The sequence below is a fragment of the Vipera berus genome, assembly GCF_964194415.1.
Source record: "Vipera berus genome assembly, chromosome: 1".
In the NCBI taxonomy this organism is placed as follows: Eukaryota; Metazoa; Chordata; class Lepidosauria; order Squamata; family Viperidae; genus Vipera; species Vipera berus.
This window is the reverse complement of record NC_138202.1, coordinates 347,422,892-347,442,630: the sequence shown is the minus strand read 5'-3', so window position 1 is coordinate 347,442,630 and position 19,739 is coordinate 347,422,892. Positions and strand designations below refer to the sequence as shown.

The window sequence follows — 19,739 nt, the reverse complement described above, 5'->3', positions numbered from 1 at the left end:
CAATTTATTTGACAGGCAGCTGGGTAATGAATTAATGATGGCATTTCGGCCTATGCTGAGACTAAATAGACACACATCAACCAACCCCCAGGACACGTTGCCATTTGTTGCCCTGGACTCCAGTGGCTAGGTTTTGTGGTGTGTGTGTGTGTGGGGGGGTATGGATGGGGTGGGCAGGAGGCAAGGTTTGTAAGAAGGGAGACCCCTAAATTGATGGACTTCAAAAGCAAACTTCCCCCTTGGATTTTGATGGATGGATGTCATTTTTTTTTCTTCTCCCCCCCTTTCTTTCTCTTTGTAACAACACAAGACAGTTTGTCAATTTATTCCCCCAGTGTGTTAGCTTATTTCCTAAAAGGGATGTAGTGGTAGGAACCAGGGATTTTTTTCTTCTTTCTTTCATACATTTGATGTTAATATCTGACATTGAAAGCATCTGGATGCAGAAAACCAGTAATGAAAAGCCAGCCTGCTCCCATGGGAATCTGCCCAATTAGAGAATTTATTCCCTAACTTGTCCTTTTATACAGTATAAGACTTGACTGGCATCAACTTATAACTCATAAAGTGGAATTTTCAGCTGTGGGTCCTTATTTTCTTGGTGCCTGAAGATGAGTTAGTGCCAGCTCTTTCTTTTCACATGGAAAATAAAGCATCGTGTTGTTGGTTTTTGTTTTTTTTACTCCCTATGGGTTTTGCTAGCCTTATTTAGCTGATGTCTTAATAGGTTCTCCCAATGATCTTTTAAAAGGCATCTATTGCATTTTTAAAGACTTTCAATAAATACCCAATTTGTTTAAATCTTGGTTTAAAATGAACGCATGCTTTTTAGCTGGGGTTTTAATTATTTTAGTCTTGGGATGGGTTTATTATTTTGGCAGGAAAGCTGAATAAACGTAAAGAAAGAAAGAAATTCTATCTTTCCTGCTCTGGAGCTGTGGACTTCTGTTTGATACATTTCCTAGGTGTTATGTATTGAGCTTGTGGTATTACACCACGTGCATTGCTGGAGAGCTAACGGCTCTCCAGCAACCCAGACAGGCCGTCTCCAGTCCTGCAATTGGTCAGCCCCAGGCGGCAAGTGCGGGTTCAAACCTATTGGCTGCCTCCTTAGGGCTAGGCTATATATTGTGGCTGGGTGCGGCCCAAGCTCAAGTACAGTTCCAGCAAGAATAAAAGAATGAGTTTCTCTGTACTCAGCTTCCTGTCATCATTCCTGCTCACCAGAGCCCACAACATAACACTAGGCCCCATGACACTAAAGATTACAATTTTAGCCATTGCGGGCCCAGCATAAGGAAGAATGAGGTGACTTTATTCAGGTTCTTCATTTTAGATATCGTCAAAACTTGTCAAAAATGATATAGGGTCTCTTGCCTGAGCAGGGGGTTGGACTAGATGACCTACAAGGTCCTTCCAACTCTGTTATTCTGTATTCTATAAAAGGGAGCTGATACAGTTTAATTGTGGTTCTGTAATTTGGTGCCACAAAGATGCTTGTATGTAACATCTGACTCCCATTCTTTAAAACAGCCACATTTTTTTTCCCTGGTTCAACCTGTTGAACGCAGAAAAAAAAATGGATTTGGATTCTTTTTGGAAGATTCTCCCTGTATCATTGAAATGATTTTTATCATTGAGGAGTAAAATTCACATTTCTCTTAGTGAATTGGGCAAAACACTAGAGACGATGAGGCTGTGTGTGCAATATTTCCTTTACTGAAAGAACTTTGGGGTGTCACACCCACTTTTTTTAAAAAAAAATCCTTCATCCTCGATAAATATCCCATTGCCACTGCCCAACTTTACAAGCAGCTTCTGCACATATAAATTCTTTTCATTCCTGCTATCTCAGGTCACAAGAGAGTTAATACAGTCTGACCATTTTTCTAAGGAGGGAGACGTGTCTCTTCTGCATTGCCTCCTTCTGTCCATCTCTTCTGGCAACACCAATGTCTCCAAAGCAGATTGCCAGGGGCATCCCAGGAAGGGGAGGGGGGAATGCATGATATCACAATGGTAGGCACACCTGGAAATTTGAACCCCTATCCCCTTCTTACAAGTACTCATGGGATGCAAACATCCCTGCAGAATTCTTTGGCTGAGTTTATCAAAATCCGTCATCAACATCTTGCCCCGTGTTTCTTTTCATCTCCCAGTCGTGGAAATAACCTGCTCAGACCACCGCTTCACCAATCAAAAGACTCCATGTAATTTCTGTTAGATACTGAGTTTGTTGCTTGATTGACGAGACGAGGAGAGTGAGTTCAGCAAAAATCATTCGTTATTTGGTTGCAGGAACTGAACTGAGAAAAAGGGCTGCAAATGCAGCAATTTATACTGTGGCCTCTAGGCGGCGGCCAATAGGTTTAAAGCAACCTATTGCCCCCAACAATCTGGGTCCTCATTTTACTGACCTTGGAAGGATGGAAGGCTGAGTTAACCTTGAGCCTGGTGGGATTCAAACTGCTGGCAGCTGGCAGTCAGCAGAAGTAGCCTGTAGTACTGCATTCTAACCATTGCGCCACCACGGCTCATCACAACATTTCATTAGGTGACTGTATGAAGTTGCAACAGTGCTGAAAAAGTGAGTTATGATGTTTTTCACATTTACGATCGTTGCAGCATCATTGTGGCCACATGATCAAAATTGAGATGCTTGGCAACTGACTCACATTTAGGATGGTTGCCCTATCCCAAGGTCATGTGATCACCTTTTGTGACCTTCTGACAAACAAAGTCAATGGGGAAGCCAAATTCACTAAACCGTGTTACTAACTTAACGACTGCAGTGATTCACTTAACAACTGTGGCAAGAAAGGTCATAAAATGGGGCAAAACTCACTGAACACATGTCTCATCAACAGAAATTTTGGGCTCCAGTTGTGGTTGTAATTCGAGGAGTATCTGTACTTCCTACTTGCTCCATATTCAACACCACATTGCTCCATAAATGCTGATTGGAACAGGATGACTTTAGATCTGTCTCCCTCTTTTAGAGTAAATGTCACCTTGTTTTGAAGCCTTCTTATCTCATTTGGGACTCAGGAGTTGACTGGAAGCATGTATGCTTTAGAAACCTCTAAATAGCATCATCCTAGTTGTCATCACGGCTGTGACTCTCATCATTTTATAGGAACTAAAAAAACGGCAAAAAGAAAAAGAAGAAACCCTCCCACCAGGTTGCAAGGGAGAGTGGACAGGATTGCTGGCTACTCCACACTGCATTTGTACCCAGCCTTGATCACAATGAACTTGTCCATATGATCCCATGAGGTAGCTTGGGGGAAAACAAGCAGGGCTGCACTGGCGTAAATCAGACTTAATGGGAGGCAACATTAGAAGTGGCCCATTTCACCGGAAGTTCAGATGCTAATTAGCTTCCCTAATGCGTTAAGGGGATCAGGAAATATTTCCTGCACAGCACAGAGAGATTCATCAGTGTAAGCCAATGAAGCAAAACCAAGAAGCAGGAGCTTGCAATCTGCTGTAGGGTTGTGGGTAGTTAGTTGAGTGTGCCTTTTTTAAATATAAGCACTGACATGATATTCCTCCTAAGCTGCTCTTGATCAACACAATTAGAAACACAAAGCTTCTTCATTTCCTGCTAAGGTACGTATTTGTGCTCGGGGTTTAATAAAATCAATGTAGTTAGGGAGGGAGGGATGAGCAGATGGAGTAATTTATATGCCCAATATCCCTTTAATGTGCATTCATCCTCAACCTCATCCTATGCTAGTTACATTCATCAGAATAAGTCTCTTCTTAAAAGCCTCCAGTGATGGAGCACCCACAACTTCTGAAGGTAAGCTGTTCCACTGGTTGATTGTTCTCACTGTCAGAAAATTTCTGCTTAGTTCTAGGATGGTTCTCTCCTCGATTAGTTTCCATCCGTTGCTTCTTGTCTTGCCTTCTGGTGCTTTGAGCAGCCCTTCTTTGGGGCAGCCCTTCAAATGTATTGAAACACTCCCATCATGTCTCACCTAGTCCTTCTTTTCACTAGACCAGACATACGTAATCCCTGAAATTGTTCTTCATATGTCTTAACCTCCAGGCCCCTAACTTCAGTTTTGAAATACAAGCAAAAAGTCTGAATGTATTACATTAAATGCACATTTTGGATGTGTTTTCTTTTAAACAGCATTGATCACACTTGTCAAAGACCTTTGGAGGCCTCAGGATGGAGTGTGCAGCCTTTTTGGCTTTCCTTGACCTCTCAGTAGCTTTTGATCCGATCAACCATGGTATCCTTCGGGACCGGTTCAGGGTTGGGAGTGGGAGGCACGGTATTATGCTGGTTCTTCTCCTTCCTCTGTGGCCAGTTCCAGTCAGTGTTGGTAGGAGCAGAAGTCAAGCCCTATGTCTCTGCAATAAGGGGTGCTTCAGGACCTGAGCTTTTCACCACTCCTTTATTACAGTTACAGGAAACGGTTAGGGAAGTCATCCACTGGTTTGGAGTCCAGTATCATTAGTATACTGATCAGATCCAATTCTATATCTTTACCCCCAGCTGTAAAGGCAATGACCAAGTGCCTCTCTGTTATAAGGGTCTGGATGGGGAGAAGCTGGCTTCAACTCAACCAAGGTGGCAAGATGGAACGGCTCTGGATTTTTGAACCCCCAGATCCAGATGACTTTTCATCTTTGACTCTGAATGGTTTTTCCTCAAACTGAGCTGGTATGCAACTCTGGAGTCCTCCTGGACTCACAGCTCCTGCTCAAGGAGCCGGTGGCTAGCCGGGGGAGGGGGGGCCTTTGCACAAATTGCCTAGTGCATCAATTGTACCCTTTGTCTGGACCAGGAGGCCTTTATCATGATAACTCATGCCTTGTTCACCTCCCATTGGGATTATTGCAACATGGGGCTGCCCTTGAAGACCACTTAGAAATTTCATCTGGTCCAGAATGCAACAGTATGCACTGCGATGTGAGCTCCTAGGTGCCCATGTGATACTTCTATTGGGTGAATTAAACTGGCTTCCAGTTTCTTTCTGGGTGCAATTCACAGTGCTGCTCATTACCTTTAAAGCCCTACATGGCACAGGATCAGGCTATCTACCCCTCCTACCAGGTCAGGTAGGGTGGAAATGCTCTTAGTCCCTTCCCCTAAACACTTCCATCTGATGGGAGCTAGGAGGCATGCCTTTTCCATGGCAGCCCCTGTCCTATGGAACACTCTAGCTCAAGGCTGTCAAACTCAATTTCATTGAGGGCCGCATCAGCATTGCGGTTGCCCTCAGGGGGCCGGGTGGGTGTGGCCTGGGTGGGCGTGGCCTGCTGGGTGGGCGTGGCTAGAGTGTGTATGGCCTACTGGGTGGGCGTGGCCAGCTCTCCATGGTTCGCATCAAGGGTGCCTATGGGGGCCTGGGCAGGAGTGGGACAGATCTGAGGGTCTCTGGCAGAAGGAGGGTCTCTGGGCCAGGGCCAAGGCAGTGGGGGACGGTTCTCTCACTGTTTCCAAGATGGCTTCGCGGGCCACATGAAACCACTTCGCGGGCCGCATCCGGCCCCCGGGCCTTGTGTTTGACATGTCTGCTCTAGCTGCTGAGATTAACTAGGCCTCTACCCTCCTGGCCTTCTGAAAAAGCACTGAGGCCCTGGTTTCCCCCCCAAGCACTGGGATAGGATGAGATGACTGCATGTCAGAAGCTTGACTTGATGCCAGATTTTTTATTATTATTATTATTATTATTATTATTATTATTATTATTATTATTGTTGTTGTTGTTGTTGTTGTTGTTGTTGTTGTTTTGTTGTTGTTTTGTTGTTGTTGTTGTTGTTATTCATTTGGTTTTAATAGTTTTAATATATTTTTACATTATTTTAATTTATGCTTGGGAGCTGCCCAGAGTGGTAAGATATGGGTGGCTGTATGGATATTGTAAACAAAACAAACAAATAAATAAACCTATTACTATAAGCATGTGTTATCTCAGAACATACATCCCACTTTCCCTCCTCCAAATCATGTCTGGACTTGTTTGAAGAGAAAACACGCCTTCAGGGATCCAGTTCTCCTCAGTTCCACACCAAACTCAGGGTGCCCGAGTTTGGAGACAACATTGCCACCAGCCAACAAGCCCTCAAAAACATTTTGGATATCGATTCTTGCCCCAAACTGTCAAAATACCCTCCTTAGATTTGACACCAGGGAATAGGGTAGTCAAATGGAGATGAGAGGATTTGGTCCTTGAGGTAAATTTTGACCTAGAATAGCTTTAATAAGAATAAAAGCCATTCTTGCCTTTTAGAAGGATAAGAATAACATTGTTTGGACTAAGAGATGGAAGGAGCCCCCTCAAGCAACATGTAAGTCTGTAAATTGGGAGGCAGTGATCCTCTTCTTGTACAAGCTTCGGCACTTTATTAAGAAGTCCCCCGTTTTCCTTGGCGCGCAAACTGTTGGCCAGCGTGCAGTCTCTTGTCTCTTCCCAAATGAAAACAAAACAGTTAAACAACAAAGATGTTGTGACAGATTGGGATGCCCACAAGCAGAACGAGAAAAGATCTTCTCACAGAGATTCGACTTCATAAATAACTACCAATCCATGAGAACTTTCTCAGGCCTTTGGCTGCAGGGCTGTTTCAAAATAAAGAATGTTTTGAAGAGCGTTCTGCTCTGGGACGTGCAAAGCAGCTGCCCTTCTGCATTTAGGAGCTCATCAAGAACCCAAAGAAATTATATCCTTTGGGTCTTGGGAAGCCTGCGATTCCATTTTTGCATATATATTGTGAATTACATGAGAGGAGTCGCAATGGTGAAGCGCCGTATGCCGCTTATGTTTGCTCTGGCTATTGTTTATGCAGGTCTGACAGAATGAAGGAACAGTGGGTATCATTTCAATTTCTGATGTCAACATCAAATTACTTATTTAATTTCATGCCTGGTGAAGCATTGTATAGCTACATGCAGAAGCATTTCACTTCATTTGTTATGCTGTGTTTCGGCTGCCATTGGCTTGCCTTCCAACTGACAGCTTTAATTACAACATGGATTTCATTGTGCTGCTGAGGAATTAACATAATGCAACAAAGCATTTAGGCACCCAGATTCAGATACTCAACATGCCCAAACACAAAACAAGGACGTGGAAGGGGGAGGGGGAGGACTAAACTGATACACAAGAGTCCCTTGTCAAATTCTCCTGTGTACTCTGTGAGCTGTCCATCACTCATTAGACTGAAACTATTCAACTGATCAAGTCAAGGTTATTCTGAAGAAGGCTGATTTGGAAGTGGAGGGAAAAACTGGTACCTCTCCCAAATAAACAATTACTATTATGGCTGCCATTTACCTATGCACGATGCTGTACTTTATAAGCAAGAGGTGCTCAGTTCGAAACCTGCCATCTCATATAAGATAACTCAAGGATCTCTCTCTCTCTCTCCTCTCTCTCTCTCTCTCTCTCTCTCCTAGCTATTTAGCTAGTTATCTATCTATTTAGCTAGTTAGCTAGCTAGCTATCCTATCTAGCTATCTTATCTAGCTAATCTTTTCTGTCTCTTCTCTCTCTTCCCCCCCCCCAAGATCTTGGAGGAGGAGCTGCAACTAATCAAATTGATAACACTGGTACAGACTGACCAATAGTCTTGACTTTTAATCTTAATCTGTTTCATTTCCTAATTTATCCAGAGGTTTGCAAATGCAGAGAAGTGAGTGAAACAAGGGGTTCTATTGGGTAGTCATGTCCTTAAGCTGTTGCAGCATCCCCATGGTCACGTGATCAAAATTCGGACATTTGGCAACTGACTCATATTTATGACGGTTGCCATATCCCGGGGTCATATGATCCCCTTTTGTCACCTTCTGACAAGCAAAGCCAGTGAGGAAGCCAGATTCACTTACTAACTTAATAGCTATAGCAAGAAAGGCATAAAATGGGACAAACCTCACTAAACAACTATCTTACTTAGCAATGGAAATTCTGGGCACAACTGTAGTCGTAAATCGAGGATTACCTGTACTGTTTCCCCCTCCCCCCAAAAAAATCCTTTATACTAAACAATCCAAATCAATCAACTAAATTATTTCTGGATGGACATCCCAGATTGTGTTTATTGTCTATTTTTCACCCTGTTGGACTTTTCTTCGAAACATGCTGTTTTGATGCTCATTTTATCAACAAACAGTTTCTCTCCCTCCTACTGATGAAGGCATGATCTTTTTGTAGCCGCTTGAGGACAAAGGCAAACTTGATTGTGATAAAAATTATTAAGCAAAACCATAGCCCTAATGTCTCCCATTTACAGTTTAGGGCTTGCTACGTGGCAGCATCCGATTGTGTGCTGCCCCGCTTACTCACACACACAGACTCATACATACAGGTAACTGTGGTCTAGTGAGTTTATTAATATTCCCCAGAAATTCCCTTTACCAAAAACCATGAACTGTCCTAATCAAGTCCAGCCATGATCAAACCAATATTAGTCCACAGAGCAAGAGCCCAAAGGTCCACAAGGCACTTGAAAGTTGCTCAAACAAAATAACTTCACCAGACAAACTTAAATCCACCAGGCAAAACACAAAAGAGCTCACGGGGCAAGAAAAGTTCAGTGTCTCCAAGGCACAATTCAATTCCAAACATGGTGTCAACCCAGAGTGAAGCAGGAATCCCAACACCCAAACACACAGCTAGAGAACAAACACATTGTTCCCAGTAATGCCTCCATAGGTCTGCTGTGATAAATAGCCAGCTTCCGGTGCAGCCCATCCAGATAGGTAGGGCCTTCTCCTCTTGAGTAGTCTGGCTGATCTTCTCTGCTCTTGCCTTTTCTCTGCCCTACGTGTTCTCAGACCAGATGTAGAAGGCAGTTCCTCCTCCTCTTCGCCGGCTGTCTGCCACTGTAAGCTTTCCCCAGCTGGAACCTCAGCCAGTTCCCCTCCAGCCAGCCAGCCAGCCGTTCAAAGCCATCAATCAACTCAGTTCCTGATGTGACAGAAATTGGCTCATCCTCCCCTGAGCTGACATCTGAGGAGGTATCTGGGGAATCGTTCAAGGGAGACATCACAGATTGAGTTTCTCCAGATTCAGAAGCAAAGCAGGGTCCATCATACTGTAGTACAAGGGAATCCCAAAGTTGTAGGTTATGCAGGGAAGCTTAAAATCAGGAACAAGGTTGTGGTAAACCATGTCTGTATTGCTGCAAAGCAAACTGCAAGAATATGCTTATGTACTCATCCTGAATTGAGTTCAATTTCAGAACAGAAAAGAAAAGAAAATAACAGAACAGAACAACAGAGTTGGAAGGGACCTTGGAGGTCTTCTAGTCCAACCCCCTGCTCAAGCAGGAAACCCTATATACCATTTCACACACCCATTGTCCAATCTCTTCTTAAAAGCTTCCAGTGTTGGAGCATCCACAACTTCTGGAGGGAAGTTGTTCCACTGATTCATTGTTCTCACTATCAGGAAATTTCTCCTTATTTCTAGGTTAGTTCTCTCCTTGATTAGTTTCCACCCACTGCTTCTTGTTCTTCCTTCCTTCTGCTCTGGAGAATATGTTAACTTCTTCTTTGTGGCAACCCTTTAGATATTGGAAGATTGCTATTATGTCACCCCTAGTCCTTCTTTTCATTAAACTATACATACCCAATTCCTGCAAATGTTCTGTATATGTTTTAGCTTCCAGTCCCCTAATCATCTTTGTTGCTCTTCTCTGCACTCTTTCTAGAGTCTCAATATCTTTTTTTTTACATTGTGGTGACCAAAACTAATATTCAAAGTGTGGTCTTGCCAAGGCACTAGAAAGTGGTACCTGTACTTCACATGATCTTGGTTCTATCACTCTGTTAATGCAGCTTAGGACTGTGTTGGGGTTTTTTTGGCAGCTGCAGCACACTGCTGGCTCATATTTAGGTGATTGTACACTAGGACTCCAAGATCCTTCTCACAGTTATTACTATTCATTTTTCACCAAGGAATGATGTACCTCAACAAGTAGATTTGTGAAGGAGCATACCTCTTGCAGATTAAAGTTCTGTCACATAGAAATTATACGTGTGTGATATTTTGCTTATACATAATAAATCAGTGACAAGGAAAGTGGTCAATTGTGGCCTTTCCTCCAAAGCTGTTGCAAAGTTACAAATGTAGTCTGAAGCTGCTTGATTCTGCCTGTGTTCTTTAATTTGATTTAAGAAGGCTGAAATCCTAGCATTCTCTTACCTGGACTCATAACTGAATTGGCACATGTTGGATTGCAGTGGTCAGATAGAAATTCTCTACACATTCTTCAGAAAAATACATTTCCAATAGGAATACACAGATCTCTGGGGGGAATGCTGTTCCTTAAGGCAGGTACTACATCAAAGAAGGCACAATTCCTAGGTCCTATAAGAAGACATTTCCCAATGGAAGTGACTTGGATCTTGCCAATTGTGCCAGTGCAGATAGGACGAGCAGAAACAACTGGAGACAGGTAACCCCATATGCCCCTATGCCATGTAGGATTATGTAGATGATAACCAGCAATTTGAATACCACTTAAAAACGCTCTGGTAGTTAGCGGTCATCACTAAACTTCTAGATCTTCTAGAATCATTGCCCTGCTAGTTGCTTTTGGCAGAGTTGGGTTCCACTGAAAGATTTTTTTCTGTGACTTGGCAATCCTTCTGGATCTATGGTTCCTGCTGGAACAGCAGGTAGAGACTGTGGCCAGAGATGTGTGTACCAATTGCAGACCTATCTGGACCAGGCAACTATGCCATCAAGGACTCATCCTATGTGGGGCTACCTCTGAAGATGAGAAAAAGCAGCAGCAACTGGATTGAAAGCAGGGGAAAAGCTCAATTGCAGAGCAATGTGTAATTTGTGGTTGCCACAATGCTTACTACCAGAATTTCTGGTCCAATTCAAAATCTTGTCTATTACAGAGCAGCACCAGGAAAGTTAAGGGAACAGCTAATCCAGAGTGGATCTGCCCATCCAGTGAGGACATTTAGAGTTGAGTTGAGTTGAGTTGAATACTACATGGTGACACAGTGGTTAGAATGCAGTACTTCAGGCTAATTCTGCTGACTGCCAACTGCCGTCAGTTCAGCAGTTCGAGTCTCACCAGTTCAAGTTTCACTCAACCTTCCATCCTTCCGAGGTCGCTAAAATGAGGACCCAGATTGTTGGGGGCCATATGCTGACTCTGTAAGCTGCTTAGAGAGGGTTGTAAAGTACTGTGAAGTGATATACAAGTCTAAGTGCTATTGCTATTATTTGGCCAAGTGTGATTAAACACACAAGGAATTTGTCTCCAGTACAGAAGCTCTCAGTCTGCATGCAAAGCCACAGAATAATGATAATAATATTGTTATTGTTCTTATCAATCTTATTGATATTGTTCTTCACCTATAGAGTCTTGCCAGAATAAAGCAACTGGCTACATAATTATAAATTTACTCTTTGAATTGATAGGGAGGGGTCATCTTAACCTTCTTCCTGCTTACCAAATTTTCCAAGCTACACTTGAAACATCCCCTCCCTCCATGGACTCTAGACTACATTCCATGACAGCTATATTTGTGGAAGTATTCTATTCTAATTTTACTATAAAGAATTTCATTGCTAGTACCTGAAGCTATTAAATGTCTTTTTATATTATTTTTAGACTGTACACTATCCAGGATCTTAGGACTGACAATATGGAAAGCTTTTAAATACATGAATGCATGCACACATCCAACATCCTGTCATTCCAAGCCCAATCGGAGGCAGGCTTGTTAAAAATTCAACTGAAAGTATAAATCTTAAGGGTAGCTTGGGGCTAGATTATTTACCCCTGTATTTTCCATGCAGAGCCAGATGTTGTCTAAATTCCCTCTTCAGCTGTTCTCACCTAGTCAAGCAGAGAGGCAGAAAAGGCAGGTGAGGGGCATGGTGATGATGATGATGATGATGATGAGGAGGAGGAGGAGGAGGAGGAGAAGGAGAAGGAGAAGGAGAAGGAGAAGGAGAAGGAGAAGGAGAAGGAGAAGGAGAAGGAGGAGAAGGAGAAGGAGAAGAAGAAGAAGAAGAAGAAGAAGAAGAAGAAGAAGAAGAAGAAGAAGAAGAAGAAGAAGAAGAAGAAGAAGAAGAAGAAGAAGAAGAAGAAGAAGAAGAAGAAGAAGAAGAAGAAGAAGAAGAAACACACCTGGCACTTATAATACAGTGATTTCCTCATCTCCCCAAGCATTTGTAGAACCACTTAGTTGACTAGGGGCTTTATTGCTGTTACCACTGTTACCATGAGATGCATCTGTAGGATCATTTGCTCAAAAGCAGGCAGATGATGAAAGCAGCAAACTCTGTGCTGTTCATACCAGCACCCTGACTCACATGCACTTAGCAAAAGAGCCGAACATGCATCACGCCACTGCAATGCTATTTTTTTTTCATTTTAATAGTTCTGCAGATAATGATGCTTTCCAGTAATTTCTTGTGCTTCATAGCTGCTTTCATCAACTGAGATATTTTCCAGCTCCTCTTTCAAATATTTGCATCATATCTGTATATGTGCACATACGGAAAGAAACACACACACACACACACACACACACACACACACACACACACATATGCACACACCCACACATGCCTAATTTGATTTAAGTGGTGGCATATCTGTTTATGGGTGATCTGAAACTACAAAGAGTAAACAAATAACATCTGGGTGAGTTCTTTAATAAGACATATCTTCAAAGAAGCGTGAAGAGAACTTCCATCCTTCTGGCAAAAACAAAGATCCAGACATAATTCAGTACTGAATTCATAATTGATTACATTTTCAGCCCAAGTTGCCATACACTTTATCAATCATGATTTAGTTTAACCCAGCTTGAACTGTAAACAAATCTAGCACATCCTGGATCATTGTTTGTTTATGATGCTTATATGCCAACAATTCCCACAAGTTTTAGGTGGTTAACAATGTAAACAGATAAAATAACCCTCAATCTTGGTGGAGCAGTGGGCTAATGCCTCCCTAAGTAACACCAGCTGCCTGCAATTAGTGCAGGTTCGAGTCCCACCAGGCTCAAGGTTGACTCAGCCTTCCATCCTTCCAAGGTAGGTAAAATGAGGACCCAGATTGTTGGGGGCAATAAGCTGACTTTTTAAAAATGCTGATTGGGGGGGGGGGCAAAAGCCCTAATAAGCAGGCATATACATAGAATGAAGGCTATTGCTAAGCACATTGATTTGTGCTTCTTAGATTGTAAGCCACCCTGAGTCTTCGGAGAAGGGCGGGATATAAATGGGATTAAAAAAAAACAAAAAAAACCCCAAATTAGTAATCAATGCAAATTCTGAAGCATCAGTGTCATCGGAGTATTATCTATATTGGTCTATCTATCTATGCATGTATCTACCTAGCTATGTATTTCTAGCTATCTAGCTATCATCTCTATCCATCCATCCATTTACCCATCCATCCATCATCCATCCACCCATCCATCCATCATTCATCCATCCATTCACCCAGAATCAAGATCAAGTGAAGTACTAATACCACTTTACAATGCTTTGGTAAGGCCACACCTGGAATACTGCATCCAGTTTTGGTCACCATGATGTAAAAAAGATGTCGAGACTCTAGAAAGGGTACAGAGAAGAGCAACAAAGATGATTAGGGGGTTGGAGGCTAAAATATATAGGGATCAGTTGCTGGAATTGGGTATGTGTAGTTTAATGAAGAGAAGGGTGAGGGGTGACATGATGGCAGTGTTCCAATATCTCAGGGGCTACCACAAAGAAGAGGGAGTCAAGCTATTCTCCAAAGCACCTGAAAGCAGGACAAGAAGCAACGGATGGAAACTAGTCAAGGAGAGAAGCAACCTAGAACTAAGGAGAAACTTCCTGATAGTTAGAACAATTAACCAGTGGAACAACTTGCCTCCAGAGGTGGTGAATGCTCCAACACTGGAGGTTTTTAAGAAGAGACTGGACAGCCATTTGCCTGAAATGGTATAACGTTTCCTGCCTGAGCAGGGGGTTGGACAAGATGACCTCCAAGGTCCCTTCCAACTTTATTATTATTATTATTATTATTATTATTATTATTATTATTATTATTATTATTATTATTATCTATCCATCCATCCATCCATCCATCCATCCATCCATCCATCCATCCATCCAAGAATCCTCGAAGAGGGATGTGCAATACACTCACTGCAATACACACATTGTTCCTGGGCTACCTTATTTTCTACCAGCTGCAGTTTCCAGATGTTTTTCAAGGACCTCAAGTAAGGCATCTTTCATTCATCGAAACATGGAAGTAATTCAACCATGAGTGACTGTGAGCAGGTCTCACAGTCCGGGAAAGCTCCCAATTCACACATAAGATGTAATTGCACAAAAGCTCTCTTATTTATATCTGTCATCTGCTCTTGAAACAAGAATTATTATAATAAGAAGCTGTGGATCACTTCTGAATGGTGGGATCCAGTGATGGAATTTTCCTGGAATCCATAGGCCCACAACACCAAACCCACTCTATTTTGAAGAATGAAAGTTTGTTCTTTGTCATGCAGATCCTGAGAGCTTCTGAACACTAGATCAGCACTTTCATGTGCTTCCTGTTCAACCCAGGATGAGAAGTAAAGCTGGGTATCATTTGCTTATTGATTTTAACAGATGGCCTCCTCCAGCATTTAAGTTGAATGTTAAAGTGAATTGGAGAGAGGACAGAGTCCTGAGGCCCTCTACAAAGCAGAAGTCACCATTACTACTGACTGGAACTGACCATTCAGTAGCAGGAAAATAATTGCAAAATATTTTCCCCACTATCATGTTTTGAGTAATCAAACAGTGTGACCTTCTGACCAAGAATGTCCAATTCCAGTCCACTTCAATTCACTGATGCCTAACATGTCAATATATAGCAATGTCATCTGTCACTGTGTTCAGCGTTCCTATCTTCAAGCTTGTTATATTCCTTATTCCTGCTGTTATACAATCTTTGAAGGTTCAGATTTTCTTTTCTTGCATGTCATCTTCAGCAACTAGACATCCCAAAGGCTTTAATCTAGCCATGTCATAAACATCATTAGTTCTTTGAAAGCTTCTGAACTCTTTCTCAGTGGCCTATTGAATGACACCCAACTGGAAGGGTCCATCTTATGACACTATATTATCAGTCACTTTATCTTGTATATCCTTGTAGTCTTCTTGGTAAAATACAGGAGTGCTTCACCATTGCCTTCTCCTGCTCAGTATGAGGCTTTGCCTTTTTCACTGAAGTGATCATCTACCTTCAGCACCTTCCTATAATGCTGCTGCCTAAGATGGGTGCCTACTTTCAGGACTTAAATGACCCTGCTAGTAATATACTACTAGTATTATAACCTCTTAACCTATACTCCTGATGTTCTTCACTCATTCCTCCCAGGAACAGTATTTCCCAACCGATACTACAATGATGCAGCACAGCAGACATGAGTGACATAAAGAGATATGACATAAAGGAGAATACAAATTATTTATGTATTATATAGGTACCACATATGATCACCAAATGCTTCTGAAACAATGCAAATGGGAAAAAAATCTGCCTGTAGATACATTTCCATCAGAAGCACTGATGGATATTCTCATCCAGGTCACAGTTATCCCAAAGATGCTTTTTCACAAGGCAACTGGACTTACTTGTTTTTCTTTGAAGGCACTTCGCCTCTCATCCAAGGAGCTTCTTCAACTCTGACTGGGTGATGGTTGAAGTCAGAGTTGAAGAAGTGAAGTATCTTCAAAGAAAAACAGGAAAAACAAGAAAGTCCAGTTGCCTTGTGAAAAAAAAAGCATCTTTGGAAGAAGCACTGATGATGTTACCTAGTTTGGGTAATAAATGTCTGCAAGAAAACATCCAAGCTCCAAGAGCACCAAGGACCCCTCAGTCATGAGTAGCTACAAATTCATACTCTGGTAAATGGACACAAAAAAAGTTTCAAGTGGACTGGGATACAACTTTGCAAAACATTATGACAAAACAGACTTGAAATTATATTGCATGTGAAACTGACATAGATAAAAAAAATGGTCTATCTAAATTATGAGTGTCCAAACTTTGAGTTTGCTGGAAACGTATCGAGTGAAGACGAATTGTTTTGGGCTATGTTTACAGTATAATATGTCATATAGTTAATGTATAAATCACACAATAATATTAAAAGTTTACAATCTTGTTAGGATGCATTACTAGGTATCCAGGGCTCTATGCAGCCTGTGGGCCATGGGTTGGACACGCCCCATCTAAACAGAATAGAGCGCTATTATATTGAAGGCTGCATTTTTAGAACAGATATATAGAGAATAAAAGAGGAGATTCAGCCATCAGATTCAGTCTTGCAAATTTAGCTGGCCTGAATATTTACCTAAATTACATGGGTGGGATAGAGTGAGGGAGATTAAAAAAAAACCAACACCACCTAATTGATCAGCAAAACCTGAAACACTCAACTGGAAGTTAACCTGAATTTCACACACAATATATCTGGCAATATATTTATTTCTGCTACTTTCTGCTGGGTGTGTGGTGATCTCATTGTCATATGAAGAGGGGTTAAAATCATACTTCGACAATGCTTTTGTTGTATGCAAAAAGGAGTAAAAAGTTAATCCTTGATATTCTTAGACTATGGCTAAGGAAAAAAAATCCTTAGCTAAGGAATATTATAGAAGGCAAGACAATTACCTTCCCTGTAAAACTAGACAATATCTTCTAATCTTAATGTGACATTTAGGTTTGTTGTTGGTCATTAGATTTATATCCCACTTTCCTTGCCCAAATGCAGGACAGGACATAAGTCAGGCTCAGAAAGAGTTGATAATCTCACAGCATCCCAGGAATATCTGTTACTCCACAGTATCTATCTGCAGAGCATGTCAAAAGTCAAGACAGTGGCTGCATGTGGTCGCATGCGTGCATTCGCACAGGGCCGTGAGCATGCGTGTGCCAAAAATGGGTTGGGGCTAGCGCCCGCGTGATACTCATTAGCCCTGCCCCATTCTTGCATGGCGCAGCACCTTGTTTTTGTGCCCCACAGTGTGGCGGTGGCCATTTTTGCATCTTGCAGCACCACGGTGGCCCTTTTTTGTACCCCGTGGCATGGCAGCATCTGTTTTTATGCCTTGCAGCACAACAGTGGCTCATTTTCATGCCCTGAGGCGTGGTGGCAGCCCATTTTCGTGCCCCAAGGCACAGTGGAGGACCATTTTTGTACCCTGCAGCCCCGGCACTAGCGCATGTGAGGGGGTGTGCACACATACATGCGCACACTGGCCAGTCTGTCCCGTGGGCCGGTGGCTAGCAAGCCACAGCCCACTACTAGGCCATGGCCCACAGGTTGGGCCAGGTCATGGTTGTCCCGAAGGTGCTTTTTCAAATAGCAACTGGACTTCCTTTGCTTTTCCTTGAAAATGTTTCGCTTCTCATCCAAGTAGCTTCTTCAGTTCTGAGGTTTTTCATTCTTTCTCAGCAGATGACTCAAATAAATCACCCAAACAAAAGTGAATAGCTCCTATCTGCTTTTACTCTCCACAGGATTTCCTTTTCTGAGCCTTAAGAGGTAATGTAATTCCAACGTAGCACTAAAAGCAGAGTTCATATGTTATCCTAAGATACAGTGTGGTTTGTTTGGTTTTAGCTTAGCATCCTATGCATGCCTCCCATTCCTGGCTTAACAGAATGCAATTAAATAATCCATGACTGAATATAATGCCAGCTATATAATTCTTGTATCCCAGTGAACAATATCCTGTGGCATGTCCCATATTTCATTAGCTCCAACACCCATTTTTCAGTATTCCATTAGTAAATTCCATATTATACCAGAATATTTGAGAACTGATATGTATCTATAAATAAAGCTTAAAAAAAGAAGTTTTTAAAAAAGAAGAGTGGAATGGGGGGGGGAGATGAAGCTCCAAGAAAAATGCATGAAAATACAAGTAACTCAGAGAAAAAGGGAAGACAAAGTTCGGTGGAACTCAATTCCTGGATGAAGGAAACAGAAGGAGCAGCCATCTTGCCTCCAAGCAAAATCTCAAGTGAACGAATTCCACTGCAGGCAAGGTTTTGATGAGACGAACTTGGTGACAGTGCTCTGCTTTACATAAAAATGGAGAGGGAGAGAACTGACAGCTCCAACATCTTCTGAACCCTAGGGCGGTCTTATCCAGAAAGCAGAAAACAAGTTGTCAGTGCCACGAAAGCAACACAAATGGAAATATAGCAAGGGGGAGCTGGAGGTTGAGAGAGAATAAGAAAAGCAAAGGAAAGGGCCAAGATACCCTGCGTGGAGTCATCCCCTCAATGCTGTTGACTAATTAATTGGCCTTAGTCTACCACAGGGTAAATTTTTCTGCCTATATATCTATTTCTGAGAATGGCTCTTCTTTTTGCTCTCTCAACATTTCTTCCCATGTGCTGCAGGCAGAAGGAAGGAAGATCAAATCCATCTTTGGTAAGAGCTGCAACCCATTTTCTGAATAGAGGCTAGTTTTAATGCTTAGGTCAGGGGTCTTCAAACTTGGCACGCTGGCTGAGGAATTCTGGGAGTTGAAGTCCATGAGTCATAAAAGGGCCGAGTTTGAAGACCTGTGGCTTAGGTCAAGGAATATCTCATAACTGAATAGTGGCAGTCCTCAACTTAACAAACATTCATTAGTGCCCATGTTACAACAGCATTAAAAAAGTGACTTATGGCTGGTCCTCACACTTACAACAGTTGCAGCATCCTCATGGTCACATGATCAAAATTCAGGTGCTTGGCAACTACTGGTAGCATATGTTTACAATGACTGTACCATCCTAGGGTCATGTGGTTGCCACAAGAAAAGTCAATGGGGGGGAACTAGATTGCTTAACAACCGCATGAGTCATTTGGCAACTGTGGTGATTCATTGAACAACCAGGCCAAAAAAGGTTGTAACGTTGGGCATGACTCACTTAAAACTGCAAGGGAAATTCAGATCCCAATTGTGGTCGTAAGTCAAGGACTGCCTGTCATCCTTGTTATTGGATTTATGCCACTTAGCCAGCCATCAGCTGGTGTCTCTTTTAGAGCTAGGTTAGAGATTTAAAGTCATAATTCACCTGCCACCCTTAGGAAGGTTGGATATCTACAATGGCTACTACAACCACAGTCTGTTCCAAATACGCCTACTGACTGTACTGAACCTCAGTAGAAAGGAAAGGAAAGGAAAGGAAAGGAAAGGAAAGGAAAGGAAAGGAAAGGAAAGGAAAGGAAAGGAAAGGAAAGGAAAGGAAAGGAAAGGAAAGGAAAGAGGAAAGGAAAGGAAAGGAAAGGAAAGGAAAGGAAAGGAAAGGAAAGGAAAGGAAAGGAAAGGAAAGGAAAGGAAAGGAAAGGAAAGGAAAGGAAAGGTAGGGTAGGGTAAGGGAAGGTGAAGGTGAAGGTGAAGGTGAAGGTGAAGGTGAAGGTGAAGGTGAAGGTGAAGGTGAAGGTGAAGGTAAGGAAAGGAAAGGAAAGGAAAGGAAAGGAAAGGAAAGGAAAGGAAAGGAAAGAAAGGAAAGGAAAGGAAAGGAAAGGAAAAGGAAAGGAAAGGAAAGGAAAGGTAGGGTAGGGTAGGGTAAGGTAAGGTAAGGTAGGTAAGGTAAGGTAGGAAAAAGTAAGGTAGGGTAGGGTAGGTAGGGTAGGGAAAGGAAAGGAAGGAAAGGAAAGAAGGAAGAAAGGAAAGGAAAGGAAAAAGGGAAAGGAAAGGAAAAGGAAAGGAAAGGAAAGGAAAGGAAAGGAAAGGGAAAGAAACCTACTG

General features: G+C 42.3%; 1 protein-coding gene and 1 long non-coding RNA gene across 2 annotated transcripts in view; both read right to left on the bottom strand.

Annotated features, from left to right (window-relative positions):
• The window catches only part of LOC308671591, a 711,918-nt gene that overhangs the window by 136,978 nt on the left and 555,201 nt on the right, over window positions 1-19,739 (bottom strand). The gene's annotated exons all lie outside the window — the stretch shown is intronic.
• LOC308660153 (autism susceptibility gene 2 protein homolog) overlaps window positions 1-19,739 on the bottom strand; it is a gene marked incomplete at both ends in the record, with an annotated part of 443,023 nt that overhangs the window by 441 nt on the left and 422,843 nt on the right. The gene's annotated exons all lie outside the window — the stretch shown is intronic.